Here is a 7,896-nt window from a genome sequence, read left to right as displayed (position 1 = left end):
CTTTACAGTGGTGTGCTAGTTTCTGCTTTATAACAAACTGAATCAGTTATACATATGCATATGTTCCCATATCTCTTCCCTTTTGCATTTGACGCACTCTTACAAAAGCTACCAGCAGGGGTCACAGAGAGCAAGCCCTTCCGTGGCTATTATTTTGTCCCTGATCCCAGACCCAAAGGATAAAGGCTTTATGTTTAAGCCAAATAGTGGTGACCTCTTTGGGGAGAGGGGTGGTAGAGGATCGGGATCCAGCCCCAGCTTCCTCTTGTCTTGAATGGACCCCAGGTGACACATAGGGACCTCTGGCACCTCTTGCAGACCATAGGAGATGTGGGGAGTTTCTATTACTTGGAACAATGGCAGGCCAGCTGATCTTTCTTAGCCTTACTGGGGAGACTGCAGGGTGAGGAAGGTTCAATGCCTTTGTTCTCTAAAGGCAGTTGAGCTCTTCCTCACCGATTTCTTTAGCGTGGTTTTCCTCCCCTCTCCCTGGTTCTTGTGCTGACCAGATACTAGTGATGTTTAATGCCCTGACCACTGTGCTAGCTCTGCCCATTCTGACAGCTTTCCCAGGGTAATCCCTCTGTACCTAAAAGGACCCTGAAATTTGTATAAGCTTTAGATGCCATATATTTTCTTGTAACAAATCTTAAAGGAAAAATTTCAGGCAAAACACCTGTGTTTTGTGGGCTGACAACTTTAAAAATGAGGCCTTTTACTAGACAGTTGAAAGAGCTCATTCCATTCAATTGTGATGGCATCAGGAATGATGGAGTTAGGGTGGGGCTGATTTGAGTAGAATCTGGGAGAGATACATGGGTACTGACCATCAGTTCAAGTTTCACTTGAAACTGTTTTCTTGAGAGAGTACCGGTTTTCCTGGAAGGAAAATAGTCTCTACTTTTATCCAAAGCAAGAGGATCAGAGGAGACTTCGCTGAAAAGGTGATGTTTGGGCTGAGGCTTGAGAGTTGCCATGGTGCTAAGACCATCAGACAAGAGTATACCGGCCTTTTTTGAGACACAGCCAGGAATGTGTTTGGAAGGAGAGAGCAAGGAGTAGGGTACAAAGGGGTGAGGTCAAGAGGCGATGGTGGACCAGATCACTTAGGGACTTTCAGGACATTCGAAGGATTCGAAGTGGGGTGGACTAGGTGTGCCTGACGTTTGAGGACAGAGAAAAGTGAAAGAGAATATTTGAATGGTGGAAATTAAGGGAGCTTAAGAGGATTCGGAAACAGTATTAAGGGAGCACTTGAAATTGGGTTAATGAGATAGTATGCTTTTTTCTTTTTTTACTTGTGCACATATATTTTCTGTCCTAAAATTATAACTGTTACTTATGCTTCATTCAGTTCAGGTTGAACTTGGAGTATGTTCAATATGTTTCTTTTTTTTCACACACACACACTGTATTTTATTCTTCTAAGGGATAAATAAACTGACACCAAGCATTGTAAATGGATGACCACAACAAGAGCAACAAGGATTGCAATTCCCAAACACGAAACACTCATACTATGTGATAATAGTGACATTCAGTCCAGTAATCCTCCACGGTAACAGCTCCTTTACTTGCAGTGAAAATTGATTTGTATATTTTTTGCCTCTGAGTCCTTGTGGGATTTTTTTCTTTTTATTCAAACAGAAAGTGAAGAAAATTGTAACCATCCTCCTCAGTTCACTCAGTGCCATGTAATTAATTTTTTTAAAATCTTGATCTTTTGTTAGCACTTTTATGGATTCATCAGTTTTCCATTAGTGTTCTGACAATGCTTATTCATTCAATTCAGCAGTGTGGTCAGTTACCAGAAACCTGTACTTGTCAGAGTCTTTTCCATAAATTCCCTGAAGATGAAAATCTCTTATAGGAACACTTTTGCAAACGCATCAGAGTACACCCAGAACTGTCTGTAAATGACAAAAGACTTAAAAATGCCCACGGTTAAAGGTTTCTTGAAAGTTCATAATAATGCATTTGACAAGGAAATTTAGTTATTTCTGAGATATACATTTTAAAGTAATAACTAGAAATATGACTTATAACATTATACCAAAACATGTAAGATTTTTAGAAATTTCACATAATGTTTGAAACACTTATATTAACATATTTCCATACAAATAATCCAAAGAAAGTTTAGTATTAGTTGTTTTTTGTTTGTTTGTTTATATTGCAGGTTCTTATTAGTCATCGCTTTTATACACATCAGTGTCTACATGTCGATCCCAGTCGCCCAATTCAGCACACCACCATCCCCACCCTACCGCGATTTCCCCCCCTTGGTGTCCATAGGTTTGTTCTCTCTACCTGTGTCTAACCTACTGCCCTGCATCCGGTTCACCTGTACCATTTTTCTAGGTTCACCAGACATGCATTAATATACGGTATTTGTTTTTCTCTTTCCGACTTACGTCACTGTGTATGACAGTCTGTATATCCATCCACGTCTCAACATCTGACTCAGTTTCATTCTTTTTTATGGTTGACTAATATTCCATTGTATATATGTACCACTACTTCTTTATCCATTCATCTGTCGATGGGCATTTAGGTTCCTTCCATGACTTGGCTGTTGTAAATAGCGCTGCAGTGAACATTGGAGTGCATGTTTGTTTTTGAATTATGATTGTCTCTGGGTATATGCCCAGTAGTGGGATTGCTGGATCATATGGTAATTCTATTTTCAGTTGTTTAAGGAACCTCCATCCTGTTCTCCATAGTGGCTCTATCAACTTACATTCCCACCAACAGTGCAAGAGGGTTCCCTTTTCCACACACCCTCTTGAGCATTTCTTGTTTGTTGATTTTCTGATGGTGCCCATTCTAACTGGTGTGAGGTGATACCTCGTTGTAGTTTTGATTTGCATTTCTCTAATAATTAGTGATGTTGAGCAGCTTTTCATGTTGATGCATCTCTTTTTCCTAACTTTAATGAGAATGTTACTTTTGTTTCACTGTTAAGAATGATCCTTGCTATTTTTTACCTTGAAATTCTTTATCTTACAAACCAACTTTCTCTTGATGCTTTGCAAGTAAGAATTCCATTCAATAAAGAATTTAAATTCTTTATCTTACAAAAAAAGTTTCTCTTGATGCTTGGCAAGTAAGAATTGTAAAATCATGAATGGAGCTGGCATTTCATCAAATGCTTTTTTGGTACCTGTAAGATGATGGTATTTTTCATTTACTTTGTTAATATTCTGAAGTATATCATTAAATTTTCCAATGTTGAATCATCCTTCCTTTCTATTTGTTCATGATGTATTATGCTTTTATTATATTGCTGTATTTTGTTGGATAACATTCCATTTTATGTTTTCATTTATGCTTATAAACAAAGATGGCCTGTAGCTTTATTTTTTTATTGTCCTTTTTTCATTTTGCTATCAGAGATCAGAATAGCCTCATCTGAGTAGCTTTCCAACATTTTCTATACTCTGAGACAATTTGTACAATAAGAGTTAACTGTTTCTTGCAAATTTTCTAGATTCACGTATAAAATGATGTGTCCCCTGGACTTTCAGGGGTCATATTTTGAAGCAGCTTCTTATACTGGGGTATTATTCAAGCTTTCTGGTGTTTCTTGGATCCATTTTGGATATGTTTCCTCTCCAGAAAATTATTCTTTTCTCTTTTGAAAATCTCGCTGTCACGTTTCTCCTAAGTGTCTCTTTTGCGATTTTAAAGATTCTTTTGTGCACTATTTCATTCCTAGTGGTTTATTTTCCCCTTCTTTCTTAAGCTCAGTTATGCCCATGTTTTATTGCTATCATTAATTTCTTCCAAGAATAATTTTGCTCATCAGTGTTTGGTGTTGTCTGTGTTTTCTTTCATTAACTTTGTCTTTATTCTTTGTTATTTTTTGCTCCGACCCCTTCTTTCTCTTCTATTTTGTAGCTTCTTCAGGTGAATGTTTAGTTCATATATTTTCAATCACCCTTCCTTTTCCTTTTGGTTTGATGAAAGATATCTGTCTCCTTTAATGCTTTTCACCCTAAGCTATATTTTAAAATTTATTTAAATAATTTAAATACATTTAAAATATTATTTCACAGAAATTTGTAAAACTCGTCATAACTTGATCATTTCTGAGAGTGAGCCTTTCTGATGGCTGTGTAAGCAGCACCTGCCTTCAGGATGGAATATTCACATTATTCTAGAGACTTCCTCACACCCCCACTCACAACCTCTCTGTCTCACAAAGGTAACTACTACTCTGACTTCTAACGTAGATTATGTTGCCCCCTTTCTCTCTTTATATAAATGGAAGCATAGAATAGGTATTCTTTTGAGTATGGATAATTTTGCTTACTCTTCTGTTTATAGAATTATTCTTGTATTTTCATGTAGTTCTTGTTTATCTTCCTTGCTGTATTGTATTCCATTGTATGAATATACTACAATGTACTAACCATTCTAATGTTGACTGGCATTTGAGTGGTTTCCAGTGTTTGGCTACTGAAATGTGTTGTTCTGAAAATTCTTGGACTTGACTTTCATTGCACAGACATACACATATCCTAGGCATGAATCATATATAGGACATGGGTAAGTTCAACTTCAGTGGACACTGTCCAAATAGTTTTTCAAGGTGAATGTAATGATTTCCATTCTCCTTACTAGAGTACAGGAATTTCCACTGTTGACAACAACACCATTTCCTGTACTGTCAATCTTATGACATTTTAGCTTTTATTTGAATATGCAGTTATATTCCATGGTGGTGTTTTATTTGTAGTTCCCTAGTAACTATCTCAAAACATTAGTTTTCAACGTGTCTCTATTGTATTTTTTCTTAGCTTTTGTTTCCAATACTTCCCTGAAGACACTACCTTTGGGATACCCACCCAGGGCTGGGTGGTGATTTACTAGACCTCAAGAGACCAGAGCCAAGTGTCAACCAAGGACATCACAGACTTGCAGGCTCAGCCAGCATCAGTCCTGAGCAAGGCTTCTGCCCAGCGTGGAGTCCCCTGCAGAATCAGCAAGCCTAAGAAATATTATCACCTCATTGCATTAAAGTCTGCTGGGGGTTCCTGCTGCTACACTACAACCCATTTTTGAAAAATTAGTGTTTTCCAGCATCCTCACGTATCCAGAGCATAAGTAAAAACTTGGGAGTTTCTTGCTTATTAACGAAAGCTATGAAGTCTGCTATGAAGTCTAAGTCCAACTGGGCCCAGAACCCAAGTTGTAGCATAATGGTATTTCGTCCAACCAAAGAAGAGTTTAATGATTTCGATAAATACATTGCTTACATGGAATCCCAAGGTGCACACCGAGCAGGCCTGGCTAAGATAATTCCACCGAAGAACTGGAAAGCCAGAGAGACCTATGATGACATCGATGACATCTTAATAGCCGCTCCCCTCCAGCAGGTGATTTCTGGGCAGGCAGGTGTGTTTACTCAGCACCACAAAAAGAAGAAAGCCATGACTGTGAGCGAGTATCGTCGCTTAGCAAACAGTGAAAAACACCAGGCTCCATTCTACTCTGATTTTGAGGACCTGGAGCGACAATATTGGAAAACACGCCCCTATGGTTCACCAGTATACGGTGCAGACATCAGTGGCTCCTTATTCGATGAAAACACGAAGCAGTGGAACCTTGGACACCTGGGAACCATTCAGGACCTGCTGGAACAGGAGTGCGGAGTGGTCATCGAGGGCGTCAACACCCCCTACCTCTACTTCGGCATGTGGAAGACCACCTTCGCCTGGCACACGGAGGACATGGACCTTTACAGCATCAACTACCTGCACTTCGGGGAGCCCAAGACTTGGTACGCGGTGCCCCCGGAGCACGGCCGGCGCCTGGAACGCCTGGCCACGGAGCTTTTCCCGGGCAGCTCGCGGGGCTGTGAGGCCTTCCTGCGGCACAAGGTGGCTCTCATCTCGCCCACGGTCCTCAAGGACAACGGCATCCCCTTCGGTCGGGTCACTCAGGAGGCTGGAGAGTTCATAGTGACGTTTCCCTATGGCTACCACTCTGGCTTCAACCACGGTTTCAACTGCGCGGAAGCCATCAATTTCGCCTCCCCGCGCTGGATCGATTATGGCAAAGTGGCGTCGCAGTGCAGCTGCGGGGAGGCCCGGGTCGCCTTCTCCATGGACGCCTTCGTGCGCATCCTGCAACCGGAGCGCTACGAGCTGTGGAAACGCGGGCAGGACCGGACCGTGGTGGACCACACGCAGCCCACGGAGCCCAGCAGCCAGTTCCTGAACGCCTGGAGGGAGGTCCGCGCGCCTGTGGGACCCGCGCTCCGCCGGAGGCACTGTCCGACCCGCAGCGCCTTGCACCGCCGTCCGCCCGTGGCCGCCTGCCATGGGACCCGCTGTCGAGCCCCTGTGGATCCTGCGTCCCTGCCCCCCTCGCCGGCCCGGGATTCTTGCTCTGCTGCCCAGTTCGGGGCTGCGGCTGCCTACAGCTCCGTGGAGCCCGGCCTGACTCCACCGCTGACCGCAGGTCCATCTGCTGCGGATCTCAACCTACCTGGCCCATACGGCCCTCGTCGTCGTCCTCGGGAAGAGGGGACTCAGGATCCGACTGTCCGGGCCCGGACTAAGAGGCGCCTCTCAGACACAACGCACCCATCTGTGGACTTCGAAGCTCAGCTCCCGTTTGCTGGCGATCCCTTGATGGACAACCCTGCATTGCTGAGCCCATGGCTGCAGCATCCTTCTATGCCTTCCGGGTGCTGTTGGGCCCCTGATCTTCAACCCTTGGGTCCTCCGTTGGATCCCGAAAATCCGATGCACCCTGACCCCTGCCTGCCATCTCTGGAGGGTATTACATCCAGTGTCCTTGACAGCCTCCCTTTGATTCCTCCCTACGTCCCTGGGACTGTCAGAGTGTTTCCCAGGGACGATGCTGGGAACTGCAGGGCCCCCTTGAGCTTCTGTGAGGGTTTAAGTGTGGACCACGCTTATGCCTCTAAGAGTCTGGTCCCAGCCGCAGAGACCAGTCTCCCGCACACCCTTGACTGTGATCCCATGTGGCCACAGCTGGAGGTACCCGCATCTCTTGAGTCCTGCGAGGAATTCCTCACCAATGCGTGGTATTCAATCTGTGAGCCCATGACTGCTGAAGAATTTGCTAAATGTGACTTTATCTGACCCTCCAGCCCAGAAACCACAGAAGCTCCCAGCCAAGCAACAATGTGGGCTGGGCCTGTCCTCAGTGGAGATGCTTTATCTCCTAGAAATGACACATTTCTCAAGCTGCCAGATGCCTTCTCATACCATGACAACCAGGGCTCCTAGCAGCCTCCAAAGGGGACCTTCCCACGAGGACAGCTGCCATAGAATGTTGTCCCTCTCAGGTATTCTCATCCCGCTACTGAACTTCGATGGGCCTTTGGCTTCTGCCTTGGCTTGGATGCTATGGACACTGCTTGCTTCTGATGGCAGGGAATGGTCCAGATGTGGGGCTGCCTGGGCCCCTGGACACCAGCCGTTCACCTTGTTGCTTGATCTTCTGGGCCCTGCGATCTAAGGACACTACATAGTGGCCATCTTGCACCCCTCCCAAGGCGCTGTAGCTGTAGGGGCAAAAGAGCCTGCATTTTCCACCACTTCTTTCTCTTCACCACAGACCATCAAAAGCTACAGTAGCAAGTTCACAGTGTGCTTCCAGCCTTATGCTTTCCAGTAAGATTTTTTCTTTTAATTGCCCATCTTCGTACAGCCTAAAAATACCTTTTTCTTTTAAAATAAATGTATTTATTTTTGGTTGCATTGGGTCTCTGTTGCTGCGCGCGGGCATTGTATAGTTGTGGCGAGCGGGGGGGCTACTCTTCACTGTGGTGCGTGGGCTTATTGCCGTGGCTTCTCTTGTTGCAGAGCATGAGCTCTAGGCACACAGGATTCGGTAGTTGTGGCACGTGGGCTTACT

General features: G+C 44.2%; 1 pseudogene; it reads left to right on the top strand.

The window, feature by feature from the left end:
- Positions 1–5,159: 5,159 nt before the first annotated feature.
- On the top strand, positions 5,160–7,118 carry LOC103090224 (lysine-specific demethylase 4D pseudogene; annotated as a pseudogene).
- Positions 7,119–7,896: the final 778 nt, after the last annotated feature.

Source organism: Lipotes vexillifer, unplaced genomic scaffold (assembly GCF_000442215.2).
Source record: "Lipotes vexillifer unplaced genomic scaffold, Lipotes_vexillifer_v1.1 scaffold2233, whole genome shotgun sequence".
Lineage (NCBI taxonomy): Eukaryota > Metazoa > Chordata > Mammalia > Artiodactyla > Lipotidae > Lipotes > Lipotes vexillifer.
Note: the sequence above shows the minus strand (reverse complement) of the source record. Positions and strands in the feature narration are given on the sequence as shown.